Source organism: Ranitomeya variabilis, chromosome 2 (assembly GCF_051348905.1).
Source record: "Ranitomeya variabilis isolate aRanVar5 chromosome 2, aRanVar5.hap1, whole genome shotgun sequence".
NCBI classification, from domain to species: domain Eukaryota; kingdom Metazoa; phylum Chordata; class Amphibia; order Anura; family Dendrobatidae; genus Ranitomeya; species Ranitomeya variabilis.
This window is the reverse complement of record NC_135233.1, coordinates 216,867,036-216,890,598: the sequence shown is the minus strand read 5'-3', so window position 1 is coordinate 216,890,598 and position 23,563 is coordinate 216,867,036. Positions and strand designations below refer to the sequence as shown.

The window sequence follows — 23,563 nt, the reverse complement described above, 5'->3', positions numbered from 1 at the left end:
GATCTATTATATATCTTCTATCATCTATTATCGATCTATTATATATCTTCTATTATCTATTTATCTATATATCTATCATCTATTATATATGTATCTACTATCTAGTTATTATAAACAAATCGATCAATTGAATGATATACAAATACATTTAATATTTTACCCTAAATTATTACATTTTCCAAAAAGGTAAATGAAAAGTAAAAAATTAATTGTGACTCTTTACCTGACAGCTAAGGGAAAAGTCAGGCTGCAACTTTCTTCACATGACATTATATATAAGGCTACTTTCACACTAGAGTTTTTTGTCCTCCGCCACAATGCGTCGTTTTGGAGCAAAAACGCATCCTGCAAAAGTGCTTGCAGGATGTGTTTTTTCTCCATTGACTTGCATTAGCGACGCCTTGCGACGGATTGCCACACGTCGCATCCATCGTGCGACGGATGCGTCGTGCTTTGGCGGACCGTCGGCACAAAAAAACGCTACATGTAAAGTTTTTTGCTGCCGACGGACCGCCATTTCCGACCGCGCATGCACGGCCGGAACTCCGCCCCCACCTCCCCGCACCTCACAATGGGGCGGCGGATGCGCTGGAAAAATGTATCCGCTGCCCCCGTTGTGCGGCGTATACAACGCTAGCGTCGGTAACCTCGGCCCGACGCACTGTGACAGGCCGAGCCCGACGCTAGTGTGAAAGAAGCCTAACCTAGCAGAGGTCGCATGTGATATTGGCGCACAGTGCAGCGGGGGATCACTGTAGGGGTCTGAGGTGACAAATGTCAAGCTCAAATATTTTGGCAATTGTTGCTTAATATCACATAAAAAGGCAACAAAAAGTAGTCAAAATTGGTGCTGGTGTCACCTACATGAAATGATTGCTGCAAAGTGTAAGGTAATAGCGCCGATAATGACACATTGGTAGGTAATGGACTGTGTGTGTACCTAATGAGTGTGTGTGTGTAGGTGTATACCTAATGTGTGTGTGTGTGTGTACCTAATGTGTGTGTGTACCTAATGTGTGTGTGTATATATACCTAATATATGTGTGTGTATCTAATGTGGGTGTGTGTGTATACCTAATATATGTGTGTATATACCTAATCTGTGTGTGTGTATGTATACCTAATGTGTATGTGTGTGTATGTGTATTCACATGTGTGTGTATATAACTAATGTGTGTGTATATACCTAATATATGTGTGTGTATGCCTAATGTGTGTGTGTGTGTGTAGCTAGTGTGTATATACCTAATGTATGTGTGTGTATACTGTATAACTAATGTGTGTGTATATACCTAACGTGTGTGTATATACCTAATATATGTGTGTATGCCTAATGTGTGTGTGTGTGTGTGTGTGTAGCTAGTGTGTATATACCTAATGTATGTGTGTGTATACTGTATAACTAATGTGTGTGTATATACCTAACGTGTGTGTATATACCTAATATATGTGTGTATGCCTAATGTGTGTGTGTGTGTGTGTGTGTAGCTAGTGTGTATATACCTAATGTATGTGTGTGTAAAAGTGATATACTGCCTGTGTGCTTATATAGGCAAATGAAAGGCTAAAGGGAGTAGAAACATTAACTATTATTTATGGCTGTGAGCTTTGTGTACATGTGTGACTATGTATCAGCGTTTTGTTAGAGAGAGAGGGAGATAGATGTATGATACATGGCTAGATGATAGATAATAGATAGATGGATAGATAGATAATAGATAGATGATAGATAGATGATAGATAGTTAGATAGATAGATAATAGATGACTGATGATAGATAATTAGATAGATATTAGATAGATAATAGATAGATGAAGATGATAGATGATAGATAGATAGATGATAGATAGATAGATAGATAGATAGATAGATAGATAGATATGAAAGTGTGTAAATAGATGTAGCTAGGTGAATGGGCCCATGAATAGACAGAGATAGATAGATAATCAGATTGGTAGAGGAGAAATAAGTAGAGAATGAATAGGAGTGTATATATGTGTTTGTATGCTTTTGCATCATGTTTGGCTAGATTGCTTAGGCTAGTAGATGTATATGACATTCATAGATAGAATATGTGTACAAATGTGTGTATGCATAATAGATAGATCGATTATAGAGATCAATGGATTAATAGATAAGTACTAGTGATAGTACTACTCATTACACGAGATTTCCCAAGCACGCTCAGGGGTCATCCGAGTATTTTTTAGTGCTCAGAGATTTAGTTTTCATCTCCTCAGCTGAATGATTTACATCTGTTAGCCAGCATAAGTACATGTGGGGGTTGCCTGGTTACTAGGGAATCCCCACATGAAATCAAGCTGGCTAACAGATGTAAATCATTCAGCTGCGGTGAGGAAAACAATCTCCGAGCACTAAAAAATACTCGGAGGACCCCCAGAGCGTGCTCAGGAAATCTCGAGTAACGAGTATATTCGCTCATCACTAATAAATACAAAAAGAACAGACAGAAAGACAAGAACTGTATCTAGATCTGTAGATAGCCTGGTGAAAGCAACTAGATAGATGAATAGATGAATGACAGTGTGACACTGGACCTTGTAGCTAGATTAATGGACGTATATATGGATGGATCACAGATGTGTTTCCTCTAAGTATGTGATGGTGAAGCAGTAAATCTGTGACTTGGGGTCCGGCCAGGGTGCAGTGGTCGCTGTGCTCCAGCCTGGTGTCCTGGGCCTTTCGTCTCCCCTCCTGACTAGGAGATTGATGGACGGAGCACCTATATACTATAGGGCTGTAGCGGTGACTGTGCCTCACAATGGGACGGATGCCCTTACACTTGATATTAGCTAATAAGACCCCTTGGTCAGTGTCACTCCTTAAATGAGCAGTAAGGGGGAGCTATGGATTCCTGACCTTGCAGTGCATGGACAGGGTGGTAATTGAAAGCATCTAGATAGTAAGTGAACTAATTTCTCTCCTATGAGCTGTTCCAAATGATTTGGGATACACAACCCTAATTCATTTTAACAATAGGAGAGAAACTATGTCGCTTAATTTCAAACGTTTCTAATAAATTACATCAAAGGCACCCAGGACTTGGGGCTCCAATTACTAAAGTACTTTCCTCGGAATTTATGGTTCGGTTTTAGGCTGGCTGTGAAAGGGGCTAACGGGATATATTGGGGGATGTGATGGCTTGGAAAAAAAAATCCTTTTAAATCTTGAAATAACAAAACCAGACGTTGTATTCTTTCCATATTGCAAATAAAGAATGGCATTGTGTGCTTGTGATGGAAACCAAGAAAAAAAAAATTGGCTATTTGCATATACACTCCCACTACAAATGCTCCCAGAAGGTGTTTATACCATGACCCAATTTTTATGTTCCTAAGGCCAATGTTCATTCCTTTAGGATCTGGTAAGAAATGAGGTTTTTTTTTGGCCAATAAAATATAATAAGGCCGCTCTGTTAGTTAAAAGCATCTTGGCAACATGTAGGCAACAATCTCCATTTTGTAATTGTGGAATCCTTTCATGATAATTTCATGTAGTTAAAAAAAAAGTGATTGATGCCGTTTAGGGTCTTAAATAGGAGAGATGGGCAATATAAAGTTCTTCCAAATAATCATGGCAGCATTGTTTTGCTAAAAGGACAGCCATTTACATTTTATATATCTTTTTATAGGACCAAAATAAAAACTTTAAGACAACTAAAGGAGAGGAATGTAATTTTGAAAATAAAAAGAATGTTTGGCAAATGAAATGACAAAAATAAATAAATAAAAATAAAGGAAAAAAAAATTGGTATGACTTCTTCTTCCTCTTCTTCCATTTCAATTGTTCTTACGTCTTATGTAATAATAATTAAAAAAAATAATAATAATAACAAAATATCAGTTCTTACGTCTTATGTAATAATAATAATAACAACAAATATCAGAACTGTAAGGATACTTTTTAAAATTGCCCCCTACTACAACTTGTTCTCCAGTCTCGGCTATGCATCGATGATTTTATTTTTTTCCTTTATATAAATAGAATAAATTGCATTTTTGTGATTTTTCTGATTTTCTTATTTGAATTGAAAATGTGCTAAAATGTCCATAAAAAAAAAACATTTTATGCAGATTTTGTTTTTATTTATTTTTAAATAATATGCTTTTGTTGAAGCATCTTCTATGATATTGCCTTAAACTTGTATTATTACCATGATTTTTAATAAAATAATAATGTTTCTAATCACAAAAGCTTCTTTTGATTCTGCATGTTTTTATATGCGGAAGGGAATGCATTATATTTATTTACAATCTATGCTCTTTTAACTTCCAGGTAAATGTAAGGAAATAATGTATTTATTTTTTTTTTTAATATTTAGAACAATAGATAAAGAATTGGTCAACTGCTGAAATAAAACATCAATTGCTAGATCCTTCTGCACATGCAAAACATTAAAAAGATATAAGTGCAAAATAAATCAGGAAGTTTTTCCCTTTTTCCGTTTTTTGTCCTTTTCAAACTTATCTGATATTCTTTTACAATCCATGACTTGTTTACTATAATGGGATTTTTTATATTAATTTATAAAATATCGAATTGTGGATTTTATAGGGCATTTGTGTACTTATCAATTCAATTTTATTTATTGCAACATTTATTTTAAGAGTTAAAATTATACCGTGTAGATTTTCTTTAAGGATTCACAATTCTGTAATTTCACACTGTTATAATAGAAGGTCGACAGCAATGCTGTATCTCTGTTCATGCTTTACATGTTATTATATTAAATGCTATAATTACTTTTATAGATTATTTATATATATATATATATATATATATATATATATAAATAATCTATAAATATATGTGTATATATATATATATATATATATATTTTATATATATTGTCACATCCAGGGAAAGACAACTAAAGGCATTAGCAATTTTTGAGAAAATACATTTGGTATATCTATATTATTCCATGTTTGATACATTTTATAAAAAAACTCTCGAAAAATAACAATTCTGAATGCACTGACTACTAGCAGTTCCTATCCCCCTTTTGTCTATGGGGGAGGTCCGTGATACTTTGATATTGTCCAAGCCAATGAGCACTGATAACATCATCATCTTGCATCTCATCATAATTACCGATACCATATTATGAGTCTTAAAATTGAGTTTATCTTCTGGAATCAAAGAGGAAATTCATTTATCACTGTACCCCCACAGGTAGGTCACATGGCCTATTGTCATTGACGGCACGGTACAGTGATCTACAAAAAATATCACTTATCGACTAGAGACCTGAGAGTCACAGCACTTATCATAATTTTCTGGAGAACTTGAATAAGGTGTACGGTGACCAGTCACATATTCTCGTTGCTTCTCCATTCATCGAGTGACGATAGTGCAGAGCTCTGTACATTTTCATCAGAACCATGGGCTTTGAATGACCTAGCGCATGGGCATCGGACTGCTCAATTTAACTTCTCCTGGCAGTGGTCATGCGGCCACGACACAGCGGGAGGCATAAGAAGTGTCACCAACTCTGGTCTAAAAATTATCATAGGGGATAATTTTTAGTCTATAAAAAAGGTCTCAAAATAGCAAATGAGGGTCAATGTGACCGTGCGGGATGATCCATCATGCCAAGTGACCCATTGTTGGAGCTGCATTCAAACGCATTGTCAATGCTTTCTGATCGATTCATCTTTTGTTCGATGGCCACATACCCTAGTGCCACATGTCATGGCACACACCAAGTAGTTTTTGACAGTGAATTATTTTGTGTTATATTGAATGTTCGAGAAAGCGCAAGTCCTAATGAATGCTTACTGGGTTCTACAGGGCCATATTTCCATGCTGTTTCCTAAACATTAGCAATTTGTCAAATTTGAGGACTTCATTTTGTAGCCAAATTGTTTCTTAAATGAACATTAAATGTAAATCTAAAGGCATGGCCAAACGTTTTCCTGTTCGGCTCATTTACGAGGAAACAATTTTCTTTAGTTCCTCTCTTGCCTCCTGTGTTCTGCAGCGAAAAGAAACAGCATGGGAGAAAATTATGAGCCTCTTACTTTCAGCATTACTCAGTTATTAATTTCATGAATGAAATGAGGGTATCATAAAAAAGGCAAATGTACTAAAAAAAAAATGAAAGGTTTTGTTTTACCTGGAGAAAACACTTAACGTGCGCGACAGATTAAAACATGTTACTTGTATGGTGAAATCTTATATCACATACTAACAACTGCAATAAAGGGATCATGCACATGGCCACTTTACAGCTTCGATTTGTAGGGAGGGGAATGAGGCCTCTATTGTGCCTCCATAAGCCTCCAATTGCTATACAGAAGGATAAGCTACATGCTCCATTGGATATTTAAGGCAGGGACTGGATGAGCAGAAGGATCGAAACTACCCCGGCCTGAAGATCAATGTGGTACTCCACGCCAGACAAATCGGGGCAATATTCTTTGCCCAACATCCTGGGCATATTTTCTGCTTATTAAGGGCAACTGCAATGTCATAACATGGGCACCCAGGATGCAGGCAGAGAATGGCTGGTGTAGAGTGAACACTGCCTTGATCTGAATGCCATGGAGGACCAAAATGGACATCGGAACAAGGTAGAGAAGGAAAGTAGTAGTGGTGGAACAGAGTAGATCAGGAGGCTCACTGAAGGAACGTAGCAGAGTCTAGTGATGTTCCAGAGTTGAGTTGCTCTAAAGACTAACAGTAGCAGATTCCAGTGATGTAGCAGATTCCAGTGATGTAGCAGGGCTAAGCATATCAGGAGGCACACTGTAGTAATGTAGCAGAGCCAAGCAACATACTAGAGCTGGGTATGCCCCAAGGCTTTTAGTGGTTATGTAGAAGAGCCCAGAAATTCAGCAAAGCTGGTTAGGTCCAGAGGTACAAAGTAATATAGAAGAGTAAAGTTACGTAGAACACAGTAGAACAAGCTATGAAAAGAGACACATAGTGGCAATCTAGCAGAGTTAGGCATGTCAGGAGGCACAGAGTGACAATGTAGCAGAGCCCAGCAATGTATCAGATCTAGGCATTGTAATGTAGCGCAGGGCGGTAGCCAGGGACGATTTTCAACAAAGTGGGGCCATAGGCAAAAGTTTAAAGTGGGGCCCAAATGCTATCATATTGCACCATCACACAGAAATATTTTGGATGTAATTACATGCGCGGAGTTCAGGCCAGTAAGTGAGCATGATCAACAATATTGAAGTCGTTCGACGCTTGTTCCCGAGTTTCTTTACATCGACTGAGGAAGGATGATGAGGACATATAGTCCTCGATACAGTATAATGCAGGTCACATATAGTATATATAGTATAATGCACTCCCCATGGTCCTTGATAGAGTATACTGCAGCCCACCTCAGAGTATACTGCAGCCCCTCCTCAGCATATAATGCAGCCCCTCTCAGAGTATAATTCAGCCCCACACACACAGTATAATGTAGCCCCCTCAAAATATAATGTAGCCCCCTCAAGTATACTGCAGCCCCTCCTCAGGGTATAATGCAGCCCCTCTCAGAGTATAATTCTGCCCCACACACAGTATAATGCAGCCCCCTCAGAGTATAATGTAGCCCCCTCAGAGTATAATGTAGACCCCTCAGAGTATAATGCAGCCCCAAACACACAGTATAATGTAGCCCCCTCGGAGTATAATGTAGCCCCCTCATAACGTATAATGTAGCCCCCTCAGAGTATAATTCAGCCCCACACACACGCAGTATAATGTAGTCCCATCAGAGTATAATGCAACCCCCTCAGTGTATGATGCAGCCCCCTTAGATTATAATGCAGCCCCCTCAGAGTATAACGCAGCCCCACAAACACAGTATAATGTAGCCCCCTCAGGCTATAATGTAGCCCCCTCATAGAGTATAATGAAGCCAGCTCAGAGAATAATGCAACCCCCTCAGAGTATAATGCAGCCCCCCTGCAGCGCCCCAGAGTCCTGGTCGTTGCAGTAATGTCACTCTGCCACTAAGGGGAGTGATGTTGCGTCTGATTGCACTAAAGGAGTTCACCTGACCAGGTATCACAGTCACACATTACACTTTACACTCTGGCCACCAGGGGGAGCAAAGGGTTCTATGTATTAGGCCACTCCTCACACTCTGGTAAAACTGGGGGTTGGATAGGAAGTTAGGGAGAAGCTGACTGGGTTTTGCCCAGGCAACATCCTGTGAGAGAGGGAGTTCCTGGGAAGATTCAGGGGGGTCTCTGTCAGGGGTGGGATCCTGACAGTGGCCTAGCAAAAAGGACAGATCGTTACGGAGCCGCGCCTGCACCCGTTGCGGCGGCATCTTAAGAAAGGACACGAAGCGAGGTTTATTGTGGAGAAGTGAGAAAAGAGATCACAGCACAAAGGAGAATAGAACCAGTAGGAGTCGTGCCCTAAGATCGTGGCAACATCCTACTGAGGCGCGTAGCCGGTTGCCGGAACGCCGAGGAAGTATTGGGCTCCAAGCATTACTTCAAACCAACGGCAGGACAGTTAACTTTAGGTTGGCTGTCTCACCTAATTCACCTAATGAAGACAACGGAGGCAATTGTGGGAGAGGGGCGTCTCTAGGGTCCCTATAAAATAACTCCAGGCCTACCCCGTCATACGGGTGCGTCCTAGCCATATCATCTGGGGGACGGAGAGAAAGAACAGAAACATACACGACAGTTGTGAGGACTATCCTGTGGTGCTCAGCAGGGAAGTACTACAACACACAGGCGCTAGTAGGTAGGCTACTGATTTCCACCTGCAAAGGGAACTCTGGATGTGCCTTCGGACCGTCCGGTCTCAGCCAGTCCTGTTAGCAGTGCTCTGGATTGCGGATCCCGAAACCTTCAGTAAAGAGGTAAAGAGACTGCAACCCTGTGTCCTCATTATTCATGACACCTTGCACCACGCACCATCATCACCCCTTTTATTGGATGCCCCTTAGCAGGGTCACGGACCGGATCTAGCCACTGTGACAACCCCAGGACCAAGACAGAGAGGCCCGGTACCGAGTACCCCGCGGCCCTGCGTCTGGGGGCGCTCCACCCCCACAAAGTGTAATGCAGCCCCCACACACAGTATAATGCAGCCCCCCCCCCCCACACAGTATAGTGCAGCCCCCACACAGTATACACATACAGCTCTGGCAAAAATTAAGAGACCACTGCAAAATGTTTAGTTTGTCTGATTTTTCTCTTTATAGGTATATTTTTGAGTAAAATGTAAATTGTTCTTTTATTCTATAAACTTCTGACAACATGTCTCCGAATTTAAAAGCAATACATTTTGTATTTTTTTCTGACAAAGAAAAATGGTCAAAATAAAAAAAACCAAAACAGTACGTTCAGACCTCAAATAATGCAAAGAAAACAAGTTCATAATCATTTAGAAACAACAATACTAATGTTTTAACTCAGGAAGAGTTCAGAAATCAATATTTTGTGGAATAACCATGATTTTTAATCACAGCTTTCATGCGTCTTGGCATGCTTTCCACCAGTCTTTCACACTGCTTCTGGCGCAAAAATGTAAGCAGTTCTTCTTTGTTTGATGGCTTGTGACTATCCATCATCCTCTTGATTACATTCCAGAGGTTTTCAGTGGGGTTCAGGTCTGGAGATTGGGCTGCCCATGACAGGGTTTTGATGTGGTGGTCTCTTAATTTTTGCCAGAGCTTTATATGCATATATACAGTACTCATCTCTCCTCCTTGTTCCCCGAGCTGCTCCAGGCTCTGCTACAATGTCATCAGCTCCAATGCTGGCACAGAGTGGCATACGATGAACTGAGGCCATCGTGCACCTGCTGAGTCAGAAGCAGAGGGGGAGTGATGGGAGAAGTGCTTCCATCACTTCTTCCAACTGTTGAATAATTTATTAGTTGAATACGCGATGCGGTGTGGGGGGGCAGCACCGTGCCTCTTTTACTCAATGGCCCGATAGCGGCCGCGTGGTGTGTTATTACCGGCACGCCACTGGCTGGTGGCCCCAGGAAGAGCGGGGTCCCTAGGCAGCTGTCTGGTCTGCCTGCCCCTAAAGCTGGCCCTGGCGGTAGCTGTGGTCGAAGTACTCGTCTCTTCAACTACGACACATTACATGAAGTTGGGGGTTCTGGCTGGGTGTGTGGACTTTTCCTGTGAGGGCGCTACGACCTTGCAAGCTGCATGTAACCGATGTTGCTGGTTTGCAAGTACCAGGTGTTCGACAGTTCAACGAGGGAGACCCCCAGTCAAAAATAAAGTTTTTACTGAACAGGAATTTGGTAGGGAATATACAGTATACATGAAAATAAATCAGAAAATAAATCAAGAAAAATATAGAGACACACTATAAATTAACTAAATAGTGACAAAAGAAAATTGGTGCACAAGAGTCTCATAAAATATTAATTAGTAATTATTAGATAAAATTACTAAGTACAAATAAGACAGAGGCCCAAAAAGAAGGACACACACTATATATAAAAACACAAAAATTGCTCAATACTAAGTCTATCAGCTGTGTGTTAGACTAAGAGACTTCTGTCTGCCTATTGAGGAGGACCGTACTTACATCTGGTGATGTGTTAAGAGGGGGATGTCTGTAGCTTGGTCCAAGATGCTCTATGAGCGTTTCACCCGCAGCTTCGTCAAGGGTGACCCAAGGAGCATTACTGTTCTCTTCTTAACTTCTAGAGGCACAAGCACCAAGTGTTTCCTGGTTCCTGTTGTTTCTTGTTCTCCGGTCTAATCACACTGGGAGCACAGTAATGTGGACATACAAGATTTACTCTCGAGCAGCCGACCACCAGATATAGCTTGCAACCCCATATGTACACTGCAACCCAAAATGTCCCCCTACATAAACCTGCAACCCCATTTGTCCCCCCACATATACCCTGCAACCCCATATATTCCCCTACATATAGCTTGCAACCCCATATTTCCCCTGCAACCCTATATGTCTCCCACACATATAGCTTGCAACCCCATATCTCCCTACATATAACCTGCAATCCCATATGTCCCCTACATATAGCTCGCAAGCCCATTTGTCCCCGGCAACCCCATATGTTCCCCTACATGTAGCCTGAAACCCCATAAGTCCTCCCCATATAGCTTGCAATCCCATGTCCCGCTACATATAGCCTGAAACCACATATGTCCCCCCATGTATATGTCTCTACACATATAGCCTGCAACGCCACATGTCCCCCAACATATATCTTGCAACCACATGTCCCCTGCAACCCCATATATCCCCCTACATATACCCTGCATCCTATATGTCTCCACATATATAGCCTGCAACCCCTATATGTTCCCCCACATATACCCTGCAACCCCATGTGTCCCCCAACATGTAGCCTGCAACCCCATATGTCCCCCCACATATAGCCTGCAACCCCATATGTCCCCCAACATATAGCTTGCAACCACATGTCCCCTGCAATCCCATATGTCTGCCCACATATACCCTGCATCCCATATGTCTCCACATATATAGCCTGCAACCCCTATATGTTCCCCCACATATACCCTGCAACCCAATGTGTCCCCCAACATGTAGCCTGCACCACCATATGTCCCCCCACATATAGCTTGTAACCCAATATGTCCCCTGAATCCCCATATGTCCCCCCACATATAGCCTCCAACCCCATATGTCCCCCAACATGTAGCCTGCAACCCCATATGTCCCACATATAGTTTGTAACCCAATATGTCCCCTGAATCCCTATATGTCCCCCCACATATAGCTTGTAACCCAATATGTCCCCTGAATCCCCATATGTCCCCCCACATATAGCCTCCAACCCCATATGTCCCCCAACATGTAGCCTGCAACCCCATATGTCCCACATATAGTTTGTAACCCAATATGTCCCCTGAATCCCTATATGTCCCCCCACATATAGCTTGTAACCCAATATGTCCCCTGAATCCCCATATGTCCCCCCACATATAGCCTCCAACCCCATATGTCCCCCAACATGTAGCCTGCAACCCCATATGTCCCACATATAGTTTGTAACCCAATATGTCCCCTGAATCCCTATATGTCCCCCCACATATAGCTTGTAACCCAATATGTCCCCCCACATATAGCCTCCAACCCCATATGTCCCCCAACATGTAGCCTGCAACCCCATATGTCCCACATATAGTTTGTAACCCAATATGTCCCCTGAATCCCCATATGTCCCCCCACATATAGTTTGTAACCCAATATGTTCCCTGATTCCCTATATGTCCCCCCACATATAGCTTGGACTGCCGATCCTTTATTCTCTTTAGAAATAAGCCGCCACCCACCAACATTTAAAGATCACTTAAGAAATGTTGGCTTCTACTCATGAATTCAGTATAATGTACAGACCAAGGGGCAGTCAGCGGTCTCTTTTCCACAAACCATCTTTTGGCTGTGAAGAAGCTTGCAGTAACAGGAAACTTCCATGTGTTCTGTCTGCAGTAATAAAGCAGCCAAGCTAAACCCCAACCTTTCAGCCAGAATAAGATTAATGCCCGTTTTCTGCCAAATTTCTTACAGAATGAAAAATAATTTTAATTTTTTTTTGTGTTTTTTTTTTTTTAAACTTCATTTTTGGGTTCCTGTGAATATAACTGAACAACTTTTTTTTTCCCTCAATCAATGAATGAAAATTGCTCTTCACATTCATATCGCAGCCAAACTTTCACATTATAATCTTTTCTTTCCACATTTTGTTGGATAGGTTAACGTTTAATATATGGTGGAGGCCACCCAGCAGTGTTAATTTCTTTGCTAGTAAGAAAAAAAATTAATCATTTTTTTAAACATTATTTTCCTTCTCGGTGTTCCAAAAATTATAAGTAAAAACATCAGATTTAATGAAGCCAAATTTAATATTTTCCATGGCAACCACAAATGCAAAATACTGCTATAAAATGTAAAGGTGAATATAACAAGGCCATTAGTCTTCTGTAGTCAGGTGCCATTTGGGGGAGTTTAGCAGGTGGGACATCTTTCCATTACAACCAATACTTGTTACATGTATGTATTTTACATCTGTTAAAAAAGGGGATCATTTTTTTTTTATGAAACCCCCCCAAAAAACTCTTGCATCATTACAATCCAAAACTTAAATAACTATTAAACTACTTAAAAATAAAACAACTTTGCATATATGAACTAAAAGATGCATTTTACATATAACTATAGTGATTTAAATAAGGGCTGTGGAGATACAAGGGGGGGGGCAGTCGACGGGTACCCAGACCGCAAACCAAAACTGCATGGACCAGGGGTCGTCCCACCAAACGCCCGCTCCCCTTTTAACGTGGGTGTAATGCTAATCAGACAACACAGGGTGAGGATAAAACAGTGTGGCAATACTTTATTGAACCACAAAACAGACAGATAACACAGAACAGTCCCGGTAAAATACCCCAAGATTGTGCACATTGCAGAGTCTCACCCTTGGGCTGACTCCCAGGGATAAGAGGATAAGAGCAGCTATGACTTCAGAGCTTCCAGGGCTGATTACGCCACCTATGGCACGCACAGAGAGGAGATAATGAAAACCTTAGAAAGCTGACAGTCCATTGAGATAGAAGGCCTGTTGACTGGAGGGTCACAACCTGGCTTCATCTTCAAGGGCTGACTACCCCGCTGGTGGCACGCACACAGAGAGGAGGTAACGACAAGCTTAGAAAGCTGACAGTCCATTGAGGTACAAGGCCAGTTGACTGGAGGGTCACAACCTGGCTTGTCCAAACATCTCCATGCAGCCAGGCGACCGGCGGGTTCCATTCCTGGCTTTCACAAATGTATCCATGGTTCAGCGATGGTCAATGGAGCAGATCTGTATTCTTCCAGCTGGGGTCATGGTTCCCAAACATGGCATCCTGTAGAACGATAAATCTGTGTCCCTCATGATGGAGCAATGATGTCTTAGCTGCTGCCCTGTCTCTGGTCCTTTGGATGTCTGGATGTCTGGATGTTTTGGCTGAATCTCTCGCTGTCTCTCTGTCCCTCTTTTTATAATTGACAAGTGTCTGTCATTCAGTATTTACAGGTAATGCTGATAAGATCAACTCGCATTGTTTGATTATGTAATCTATTTGCATAAATTTTCCTCCTCTGTTTTGAATGCCAACAAACTGGCTGGCCTGGACAATGTATAATTAACATATCATCAAATATCACTAGTCATCCAGGATAAGAGCACATTATGTTACCTCAAATGTCAACTTCCAAAACAATATTACAGGCTTACACAAGCAAAAGTCTCTTTTCTTGACGAACCAGAAAGAAACACAAATTCAAAAGTCAACATATAGATAACAGTCTATTCTTCCTGGCTTGCTAAAAATAGACATCTGGTTAATTAAGATACAATGCTGTGCCTCCACAAGGGCTATGGTAAAAATATAAACCTGACTTCCATCATCAGAATAAGAAAATATAGGGGATATAATAAAAGAAAATTGGAAATTGTATTTTGAAATTACAGAATTATTGTTTCTGCAGGCATTCCAATGGGTAGCATCTTGGTATTGGTAGAATGTCAATTAACTTAAAGGGGTTATCCACTACCTGGACAGCCCCTTCTTAAATACTATTTTCCTCTATACTCAGCGCTGTTTCAGCGATGTTGGCGTTAGGTCTCATTGACATTTTTATGACATGTAAGCCCTGCAGCCAATCAGAAGTCACTATTGGGCTGGTGCGCTCTCAGTTCCAACCCTGAGGTTCGTGTGAAGTAAGTGAGAGCACAACAGCTCAATAGTGGAACCTGTCAAGATTGTTGGAAAGCATGAACCTCTGATGCTGCTGCAGGACTACAGGCACAGCCACACACCAGCCCTGGGCACACAGGAAGCTGGGAGGCAGAGGAGTCGTGTGCTCCTGAAGATGAAACTTTAGAATAACCCTTTAAAACAATTATGCTTGAAACCTGGTATATTCTAAATAAGGCTAAGAGTAAGAGTTTTTTTTAATTTGAATTTTTAGATCGAATCCGTTGCAAAATCGACGTGAAAAAATCACATCAAATACTACTGGGCCACCACTGTAGTGATGCTTTCCCATTGCTTCCACTTGCTGCTATGCTGGACAGAAGTGACTGCTGCAGCCAATCACTGAATACAGCAGTGATGTGCTGGTCACTGCTGAGACCAATGATTGAATGTTCCTCACCTGTCCCTGTACTTTCTGCTCCAGATGGACAGGTAATATGTTACGACTTCAGCCAATCACCAGGTGCAACAGTTACATTTCCATCTAGATAGAGCAAGAAATTCAGAGACCTGCAGGGAACCTGGGAAGCATCAGACAGGGACTCTGATTTGAAATCGATAACTTGAGTATTACTTTTACTATTTGACATCATTCTGAACATTCTTAAGGTACCGTCACACTAAGCGACGCTGCAGCGATACAGACAACGATGCCGATCGCTGCAGCGTCGCTGTTTGGTCGCTGGAGAGCTGTCACACAGACCGCTCTCCAGCGACCAACGATGCCGAGGTCCCTGGGGGTCCCCGCAGGGACGCGCTTAGTAACCCGATGTTTACCCTGGTTACCAGTGTAAAATGTAAAAAAACAAACAGTACATACTCACCTTCGCGTCCCCCGGCGTCCGCTTCCTGCACTGACTGAGCGCCGGCCCTAACAGCAGAGCGGTGATGTCACCGCTATGCTGTGCTTTCACTTTATGGGCGGCGCTCAGTCAGTGCAGGAAGCGGACGGCGGGGGACGTGTGACAGACATCAGAGGGTGAGTATGTAGTGTTTGTTTTTTTACATTTTACACTGGTAACCAGGGTAAACATCGGGTTACTAAGCGCGGCCCTGCGCTTAGTAACCCGATATTTACCCTGGTTACCATTGTAAAACATCGCTGGTATCGTTGCTTTTGCTGTCAAACACAACGATACACGGCGATCTGACGACCAAATAAAGTTCTGGACTTTAATCAACGACCAGCGATATCACAGCAGGATCCAGATCGCTGCTGCCTGTCAAACACAACGATATCGCTAGCCAGGACGCTGCAACGTCACGGATCGCTAGCGATATCGTTTAGTGTGACGGTACCTTTAGAAAAACTTTCACGTTTCCCATGTCTGTATTTCTGGAAACCTCCTGAGATATCATTGATATTAGCTTGTTTCAGAAGTAGCTCTTTTGTATGCAACGACTTTATGTTTTGTGTTCTTTAAATTCCTACTTACTATTGTATGCAAAGTTATTAAAACAGTTAATCCCTTAGCAGTATTATGTTACAATCATGCATCTATGGATGTAAGTACGCCTATTCCTTTCACAAGGTACCCGCTATAATACTGCTAATTGATGTAGTAATTTCTGTATGGAGATTATTGTGGTCGCTCTTCTATTGCTATTTCCCTTAGTGCAGTAACATATAGGCAAAAGAGAATGCTAGGTATAACAGGATACAGAAATATTCCTACATGGGGTCATCTCTAATGGCATCAGGCATGAGAGATTAGACTAAATTCATCTTAGTAAATTAAGGTGAATAGATAGAAGCCATAAAAACACTATGGGCCTGATTCAAAAGCTTTCACTAGAAGAATTTTGGTGTGAAAGCTTTGCAAAGTCTCAAAATGTAGGTGCAACTTGAAGTTGTGCCTACATTTTGCATTTTTTGATGTTTTCACGCCAGTTTTTCCCAGTTCGGTCAAAATGCACAGACATTGGTGGGACATGAGCTAATTCACGACGAGTTGTGGCATTCCCTACCCCAGAAATCTCACTCTGGTCTCTGATTGGAGTGAGATTTCTGGTATTGGGCACTGAGGCGCATGACACTCAGAAGCCTCAGATTCATGAAGAGGCACGCACTTCTTCATGAATTAGGAGCATCTGCCTCCAGCGTGCCCCCTTATTAAGACCAGCCAATCTTGATGAATCGGGCTCTATTCCTTTATCTTAGACCTTATTTTTCAAATACAGTTCAAGTAATGTTAATATATGAAAGACTAGGCTGAAGGCCAAATTTAAGAGGTGGTTTGAGGTTGCGGACAGAATCGATAAATCAGGAGACTTCACTTTCCTTCTCCTCACAGAAGGGGCACAACATGTTTAATAGTTATAGTTCACATCACGAGGTACAGTAACCTTGGTGGTTACAGTATATGGGTAGCAGTTGCTGGTCAGTTTTGCTAGTGCTGAACACTTGAACATCCTAGTTCACAAATCCAAAAATCCTCCTTATACACAATTACTAAGTCTAGGCGGTTTAATCTTAAATTCGCAAAATCCTCATGTCAGTGTTGTCTTCACCCAGAGCCACCCAATTTTGACCCAAAACATAACTTGTACAACAAAGAACATGGTCTCCTATGATGCCAAGTCTGTTTCTAGGCTTCATGGGAGAACCAAGATGGCATCAACCTGGCAACCCATCGGTACCCAGCAATTGTGTTTGAAGGTGACCGTGAACTCCCGAATGGATGCCCCACTATGCTCTTACCAGATATTGACAGTTGCATTGAAATGGTTGAACAGAACTTGACGATGGCTACATGTCTTTCAGAAGAATCGTCTCTCTTCATATCTGGCTCAATTCCTTAAAGCCTGACTTGAACCACAGCCTGCCACCTTTGGGTTCAGTCTTCTATATTTTTATTTAGTAGTAGTCAACAAATCTAGCATGAGTGATTGGGAATAATGAAGCCGGTCAGTGTTTTCTATCAGAGACAAGTAGGACTAGTAGCTCATACCTGCCATGCTTCTCGTCTGCTAGTCAAATGTGGGGGGATTCTAAGGCAATTATTATGCTCTCTGTATTCAAGTCCCCCACTAATCACCCATGCATTGTTTTATTGATTAGCCAGAAATGTTAATTGAAAGAAACTTCCATTAGATGGATTTCATATAATGGTTTTATACTATACCCAGCACATACATGGTTCTCAGTTGTTATAAAGGATGTAGTGATAGCTGTCGCACCTGGATCTCTTTCCAAACATACAAGCGCCATGATAATAATTAGTAAAGGGTGTACAAGTTATGTGCGAACATTGTTCATATACATATACAAGATATCAAATAAAATAACCAAACATTAACAGTAAAAAACTCACTTGGGAGAGAGGACTGTTGCAATCTGTAAAGAAGTGGTCCCCAACCTTTCTTGAGTGTCACATTCTGCACTAAGAGACGGTCACGACTAGAGGCACATCAATAGCCTCCCAACAAGTGACATCCAGTGTCCCTCCCACTGCAGTAGTGTCACCCAAAGCCCCCCATTACTGGTACAAGGAAAGCCAAAATCTTCCCCACAAAAATCACACTGAGACCTTGTGTCAACCTCTTTTATAAGTGGGGGTTCCCACCTTACTCCTATTTGGGATACTCGCATCAAGGCATTCCGCCACATTATTGCATAAAAGTTCAAGAACCCCTATAATTGGCAGTACCATCTTATCTCCAGCTTATCATACTTATTTCTCCAACCCACTGCTGATAGATGTACATCTAGATCTGCTGTTCTGTAAGGGTTTACTCAGAAAAGTTACCATCTGGAGACCAGCTCTTCATAACTGATTGCGAAATATGGTAGCTGATGCACCAAGCTGACAGACAAACACGAAATCATGAGCCGCCAAGTTATTTGTGGTTTCCCAAGCCTGCTATGAAGTATAGGTAAGGAGATTGTGGATCAGAAGGTTGAAAGTATTTGAGATGGTAATGAGTTGGCGCCAGGGTTATTGCCATTTGTAGGTTTTCATGAAGAGATGGGTTTAGAGATCAAGCTTGGAGGCTTCAATCATGGAGGACAATCTGAGGTAGCAGATTCTAGAGTACATAGGAAGCACGGAAAAAATCTTAGAGACAAATGTGTGATGAGCAGACAAGGGGAGAGCCAAAAAGGAGATCTGTGAGGACCTGAGATTACAGGTAGGGAGGCAGAGGGAGATTAGGTCAGAGATGTATGGAGGAGACCTATCCTTGTTTGTCAGTGTTAATACTTTAAACTGAATTTTCTACTTGATTGGAGGCCAATGAAGAGATTGGCAGTCTTGAGAGAAGGAGGAGCAGTGAGGGAGGTTGAGGAGATGAGGATGGATTGATGGAGAGCAAGAGTGTTAATAGGGAAGGATGTTGCAGTAGTGCCATTGGGAGATTATGAAGGGTGTGCACTAATAGTTTTGTTGACCGGAGATTGTTTAACCATCAGATTCAAGAAATGTTTTGAGTTGGAGGTGGTAAGACTAGGACATGTGTCCTGGACAGAGCAAAGTCAAAGATTAGACTGAGGCAGTGGACTTTTGAGACAAGGGAGAGTGTGGGGTCATTAATTGTGACATATAGGGTCCAGTAGGAGGGTTGAGTGGAATGGTGGAAAGATGATTAGTTGGGTTTTGTCCATTATGTGTTTTAGGAGGATGGAGTAGAAGAAAAAGGAGGTAACACTGGGATTTTGGATAGCAAAGAGGTAATGTATGGTCCTATGTTCTACTTTCCTGTTAACGGATATCCATAAAAAACTGAGGCGAGTTGGAATTTCCCATGTGTTGGACTACCTTGTCTTGAAGTCAGAAGGTACATGATGTTCCCCTAACCAGGGACCATTTTGGAAGAACCTTTACTGCAAAATCCTCCCAAAAAGTACCAAAAGAATTGATAAATCATTGATAAACCTGATCCACCATGATATCATTGCTTTCTGCTAATTTATAAATTCGACTGAATGAAAATGAAAATGAAAATGACAGAATTATCTGATTTGCCTTAATTTACGACCTCCGGGGGAATCTTCAATTTATGTGTTGAGGTCTAGAGGGGTGACCGATGTATTGATACTTCCTCTGGGGTCCAAATAAATATATTATTTCCTTTTATTTAATGAACAGCTGTTCATAAGTGATTGATTTGGTTTCGCCAATAGATATGTCAGAACTGTCATGTCATCTCAATTTCTGGATAACCATATGCTAATTCACCTCTTAATTGATTCTTTAATTACATTAAATTGATGTTTTCACAGGATCGGATTAGCAACATTTGTAGAAGAATAAATATGAGAAATGTGCTACATCTCTTGAAGAAGGTTGGGTTCTAGGAACCCGACCTAGTGGAGGTCTCAAATACTTATGAGACCATGTTCACATGTCCAGTAATCATCAGTTAGAACATATCGAGCAGCAATCCATTAACAAAAAAAGTTGTGTAGACACAACTGTGTCAGTTTAAAAAAAAAAACCTGATTTCAACTTGATCCGTTTTTTTTTTGTTTTTTTTTAACATTGAAGTCTATGTAAAACTGATCTGTTAAATAGCCAATAGCCATGAGTTTTTATTTCATATGAAAAAGATCAGTTTTATGCTCAATGGATCAGTTTCAAATTAAACAAAACAAATGGCTACTTTAATTGATCAGTTTTCCATAGACTTCAATGTTAAAAATAAAAAATCAGTTTTTTTGTGTGTCTGCACAACTTTTTTGTTAACAGATTCCTGCTGGATCCGTTCTAGCTGATGATTACCAGAAATGGCATCCTGGCTGTGCAATTGCAGCCAGGAATATTTTTTTCTGAAATGATTCAGTGCTTCAGAGAGATTATACTCTTACGATCCATAGAGAAAGTCAGGACTAGTCCAGTACTAGTCCCAGCAGTGCTAGAGGAGCTTGACAGGTTTCTCCCTATGTACATGCAAGGGAGAGTCCTGTCAATCACCTGCTACGGCGCTGTGAAGAGCCGGCCAGGGGCATAGCCGGGCTAGTCTAGTCTTCTGCTATGGTGCCCCGTTGAATCTTCAAAGTATATAATTTCTGAACATCCAGAGCGTTTCAAAGAGTAATATACCTGGCAGAGGAGGTGCAGCCAGACTTCAATTCTCTAGGTCGCTTACAGGATGGTGTAGTTGTAGCTGTTCAGAGACACTGCTGCATTATGGCCAGGGCAGTTGCCAGACATCCGTAGACCTTCAGGTAAGAGTGCACTTATTCTATTAATTAGGATGGGACACAATCACGATACCTGTCTGGTGTCTCATAGTTGCCTCACAGCTGTCTCACTTGGCATGAAGAATACTTTCAATAAATGGTCATGAAGGTAGGGACCCATTGATGAAATCTGTGCAACCGGTATATCTAGAGTATTATCATCACAGACAGGATTCTAATAAAAGATAACAGATATACAGTATGTGAATAACACAGGATCCAAAATGCACAATAGGTGATGGTCACAGTCAGGGTGAGAGAGCCACAGCTCAACAGTAACATTGACTCTGGGGGAGAACTGTTCAGCTACATTACATTCACACACAATTTTACCTCTGCTTCTATATCATAATACACTAGGTGGTCTGATAAATGAATATGACGCTCTCCTTTTTTCTGTACATAGTTAATCAAATACACTGGCCCAACTACTGCTCACGATGAGGGGTAAGTGGCTTACTCCTGCATACGGGCCCACTGCGGAATTTACCTGCTTTCCAATGCGACAGTCCGAGCCCGGTCACAGCTCGTCTCCTCCTCTTCTCTACACAGTGACCTCTGTACAGGTAGCAGAGCATGCCTGGAAAACCAAAGAAGTCAATCAACATCTTCACTATATGCTCTGGAAAAAATGAATACTGTGCTGTTATTTATTGGTATGGACATCTAGTCCAGAGTTACTGTTAGTATTGACACGTGAGGTCAAAGTCAGGCATTTTTTGCCTTTTATTTGATATTTTTGTACTATTGTTAAGCAGGGAATGGGGATTTAAGAAAATCTACACAGGGAGATTTCTAATGGCGTTGGGTTTGTCAGATTCAACTGACGTGAAATGTTTAATGTCAGCGGCCGGGTAGAGAATCCGTCCAGATTACCATCCCATTCCCACGCAGTGGTATATTGTTTGTAGGGCAGGGTGTATAGCATCGTCTTGTAATATACCTAATCATTCCTCGAAGGCAATATATTCAATTAGATATGGATCCTCAGGCGTCCTCTCAACGGGTGATAGATTCAATATATGCCGTGCAAGATGGGACTCACAAACTCTAAAGAGCAGGATATTTCCTGAAGGCTCAGACACCTCCACCATTCCTAAAAAGAACAATCTTATCGCCTGCTAGCAATTTTTCGTGCTGACTTATTAATCACCTGATTACAAGAACTGGAAGCTTTCGGAAAAAAAAATCATTAATTTTGGCAAACATCAAAAAGAAGGAAGAGAAGGTGCTATGAAGAATGCGAAGCATCTCGATGAAGATATGGACGCATAACCTGGACCACAAGGCTCTGATAAACCCCAAACAGGCCTGGACACATTCATCAGACACGTAGAAGTAATGACAAAAATTTAGAGATCAGAATAATCTTAGGTCAGAGTCGCAGTGTACAGCCAAAGCATCCAAATCAGACACTATTAGTGATGACGAGCGAACTTGCTGGGATAAGGTGTTATCTAACTATGCTCGGGTGCTAACAGAGTATCTTTGTTGTGCTTGAATAATATGTTTGAGTCCTTGCGGCTGTTCGACAGCCACAACACATGCAGGGATCACCTGACAAACAGGACATCCCTGCATGAGTTGTGGATGTCGAACAGCCGTGAGACATGGAGCCACGGGGACTCAAACATATTTTTCGAGCATTCTGAAGTCATTCAATTAGCACCCGAGCATGCTCAGATAACACCTTATCCTGCAAGTGCAGCGCCCCAGAGTCCTGGTCGTTGCAGTACTGTGGCTCCGCCACTATGGGGAGCTACGGTGCTTCCGATGGCACTGAAGGAGTTCATCTGATCAGGTATCACAGACACCAATACATTTCACCGCTGGGCCTCCGGGGGGAGCTAAGGGTGCTATTCATTAGGCCACTCCCCACCATAGTGGGTAAACTGGGGGTCAGGCAGGAAGTTAGATCAGAAAGCTGACTGGGTTGGAACCAGGCAACACCTTGTGGCAGAGGGTGTTGTAGGGGAAGATACAGTAGGGTCTCTGTCAGGGGTGGGATCCTGACAGAGGCTTGGCATTGGAAAGAACGTAACGGGTCCGCGCCAGCTCCGGGAAGCGGCGGGGCCCAAGAAAGGACTAGAAGCGAGATAGATTGTGCTGAGTGAGAAACGAGATCAAGCAATAGGAGAATACCAGTAGGGGTCGTGCTGTAAGACCGGAGCAACACCCTACTGAGGCGCACTACCGGTGGCCGGAACGCCGAGGGAGTATTATAACATTCAGCTTCAAGCAATACTCTAAACAGCGGCAGGACAGTCAGTCTAAGGCGGGCTGTCTCACACAAATCACCTATGAAGTCTTGGGGGGCACCTTGTGGAGAGGGGCGACTCTAGGGTCCCGGAAGAGCTCCGAGCCTACCCGTCAAACGGGTGCCATCCCAACCAGAACATCAGGGAGGGACGGAGGATTAGAAGAACATCATTTAATCGAGTTGTGAGGGAACTTAAGAAACAGACACAACGGTTGTGGGGACTTTCCGTAAGCACAGCAGGGAAGGACTGCAACACATAGCGCTAGAAGGAAGGCACCGATTTCCACCTGTGAAGAGAACTCTGGAGGTGCCATTGGACCGGCTGGACTTGCGCAGCCTGGTGAACCGTATTCTGGACTGTGGACTCAGAGAT

At 42.0% G+C, this 23,563-nt stretch overlaps 1 long non-coding RNA gene across 1 annotated transcript in view; it reads right to left on the bottom strand.

Annotated features, from left to right (window-relative positions):
- The window catches only part of LOC143804959 (uncharacterized), a 101,452-nt gene extending 80,017 nt beyond the window's left edge, over positions 1-21,435 (bottom strand). The window contains exon 1 of the long non-coding RNA XR_013221138.1: positions 21,421-21,435. This is a non-coding gene — a long non-coding RNA (uncharacterized LOC143804959). The remainder of the gene's footprint in view (positions 1-21,420) is intronic.
- Positions 21,436-23,563: the final 2,128 nt, after the last annotated feature.